The sequence below is a fragment of the Chiloscyllium plagiosum genome, chromosome 30 (genome assembly GCF_004010195.1).
Source record: "Chiloscyllium plagiosum isolate BGI_BamShark_2017 chromosome 30, ASM401019v2, whole genome shotgun sequence".
In the NCBI taxonomy this organism is placed as follows: domain Eukaryota; kingdom Metazoa; phylum Chordata; class Chondrichthyes; order Orectolobiformes; family Hemiscylliidae; genus Chiloscyllium; species Chiloscyllium plagiosum.
In genome coordinates, this window is record NC_057739.1 from 46,978,902 (window position 1) to 46,982,225 (window position 3,324).

Sequence of the window (3,324 nt, forward strand, 5' to 3'; positions counted from 1 at the left end):
GCCTATTTCCCAGCTCCTCAAAGTTCACATTCACAACAAGGTCCCTTTCCTTAGTGAAAAACAAAGCAAAAATCTCATTTAGGGCTTCCCCTGCTCAGACTCCACGCACAAGTTCCCACCACTATCCCTAACCAGCTCTACCTTCTCCCTGATCATTCTGTTATTCCTCATGTATGAGTAAAGTGCCTTTGGGTTCTCCCTAGTCCTTATTGCCAAGCCTTTTTTGTGCCCCCTCCTGACTCTCCTCAATCAATTTCTGAGATCCTTTTTAGCAAGCCTGTAATCCTATAAAGCTGCGCTAAACCCTTGCTTCCTCCACCTTACGTAAGCTGCCTTCTTCTTTTTGACGAGAAGCTCTTCTGTTCTCGTCATCCAAGGCTCCTTAATCTTACTCGTTCTTGCTTGTCTCAGAGGAACAAATTTGTGCATCACTCGCAACAACTGCTCCTTAAACAGTCTCCACATGTCTGCTGTGCCCTTTCTGTGGAACAATTGCTCCCAGTCTGTACTTCCCAACTCCTGTCTGATAGCGTCATAATTTCCTGTTCCCAATTATATATCTTCCGATGGTAACTGCTCCCTTCCCTTTCCATGACTATGGTAAATGTGAGGCAGTTGTGATCACTTTCACCAAAGTGTTCTCCCAACGTGAGATCTGACACCTGTCCTGGCTCATTGCCGAGCACTAAATCCAAAATGGCCTCTTCCCTCGTCGGCCTGTCTATATGCTGAGTAAGGAAACCCTCCTGAATACACCTGACAAAACGGCTCCATTCAAACCATCTGCACTAATGATTTGGAGATGCCGGTGTTGGACTGGGGTGTACAAAGTTAAAAATCACACAACAGCAGGTTATAGTCCAACAGGTTTAATTGGAAGCACAATAGCTTTCGGAGCAACGCACTACACACACACACACACACACGGATATTCTTACACACACACACAGATACTCCTATACACAAACCGGGACCTTGGGTTCATGTCACATTACAGGTGATCACCATTGCACTACACGCGCGCACACACCTACACACGCGCGCGCACACACCTACACACGCGCACACACCTACACACACACACCTCACCATTATTAACAGCTAACCCGAGAATGCAACTTTTAAAAAAAAGGGTTTTGTGATTTACACATGAAAGAAGTGAAACTATCACTGTATTCTAACAGATGAAAGGCTTAACAGGCAATCAATTTTTCAATGTATAATTTCAGTTACATCACACTGCAAATTTTTGCTATAAATTCTGTGTTACGATCGAGCCCTCTACAATCACCTGATGAAAGAGCGTCGCTCCGAAAGCTGGTGTGCTTCCAATTAAACCTGTCGGACTATAACCTGGTGTTGTGTGATTTTTAACCATCTGCACTAAGGAGGTTTCAGTCAATATTGGGAAAGTTGAAGTTAGCCATAACAACAATCCTACTACATCTACATTTTTCCAAAATCTGTCAGCCTATGAGCACTTCGATTTATCTACTGCTATTAGGAGGTCTGTAGAAAACCCCCCAATGAAGTGGCTGCTCCCTTGCTGTTCCTAACTTCCACCCATACTGACTCAGTAGACAAACCTTCCCTGACAACCTTTGTTTCTGTAGCTGTGATGCACTCTCTAATTAGCAATGCTACACCCCCTCCTCTTTTTCCACCCTCCCTGTTCTTTTTAAAAGATGTTAGCTCTTATTTCTAATTTCTATCCATATAGTTTCTGTGGGAGAAGATCCATCCCCGGCATTGCCAAAAAGAGCATAAGGAACCATATCTGCTTAAGCCACAACAGAAACTACCCAGAGAGCCTCAGCCTTGACCAAACAGGCTAACTAAGACACTAGACAGCAAATAGGAGATGACTCAAGCCACTTCCAAACTGGGGAATATACTTCCTGAGACACCATGACAATAGACTTCCTAGACCTCAGTAACCCTAACTGCTCCCGAAGCCCAAAGGGCAGCTTCACTCCTCACACATACTGGAACAATACAAAGGATGCTCAGACTGAAAGGCAACAAGCTACCTCACTTGCGGATTAACCACAATGGAAACCCATTGATGCCAGGATGAGAAACATTAGCACCTACTCTCACAGAGGATTGGAATCTCCTAAATCAATCATGGACTGATTGCTGCTACAGGATGGCTGATTGTCCTACTATTGATTATGTTTCAATCTTGATTGTACTTTAATTCACACCACATTACTGTACTCCTATAAAACTGCCTGTGCCCACTGCTCGAGGAAGAGAACCCTTGATTTATCTGTACAGACTGTCAGTTCTGTGTCAGCCGGGGCAATTTCTTTTCCAGCGATATCGCTTGTAATAAACAGCTTGCCAGTTTCACCCGTTTCATGCTTGTGTGGTCTCTGTTCATTTGGGTAATTTCTCTGACAGTTTCACTGGACGGTCCTGAGAAATATGCTCTCTAATTACAGTATTCCTTAATCAATCAATTCCTTAATCAATTTCCTTAATCAAAAATGCCATTCCCACTTCCTTTCTGTCCTTCCTATAGCATCTAAAACCCAGAACATTGAACTGCCAGTTGTGTCCTTCCCTCAGCCAATTTTCTGTAATAGCTATGATGTGAGTTCATCAGACATATCTGTAAGACCCCTTGCATTGAAAGAAATGCAGTTTAATTCTTCAGAGATACCTTGTTCCCTGATTTGCTCTTGTCTGCCTTTCTAATTAACTTGCTCTTTTCTGATTTGGAAGCATCCTGAGCTTTCTTTCTATTTTTACTGCTACTTAGGCATGCACCCCACAACCCTGCAAACCACCACCACTGGTTTAAACACTCTCAAAATAGAAGTACTGGTCTTGTAAACCAGAGGTCATGAGTTCAAATCCCACTGGGGCCTCTTTACATTTAGACTTGTTTCCAGCCCCCACTTAGTTTCAATGCTTGGTCATTGTTGAGATTTGGGTGTGACACTGAGGTGTACAACGTTCAAATCGCACAACACCAGGTTATAGTCCAACCAGCTTATTTTTATTCGTGTATCGCTGGACATCGGAGTGCATCTGGGAAAATTAACAAACAGTGAAATTCACAACTAATCTTGGAGGAACTGTTGGGTGAAGTTCACAGCACAGTATCAGATAAGTTAATTGTTTTAAGTTTGTCCAAGAGAAAGGCTGCAGCAGTGAGTATAGTGGATTCTTTCTTGATTATATGTTTTTGGAGATAAGTCTCTTGATTAAACTTAAAATATAAGCCATAGCTATTAATTTAACCTGGGGCAGTGTTTGTAGAGGAATAAGACGGTGTTATTTTCTGGGTCTGCAGATTGTGAAGGAGCAAAAATG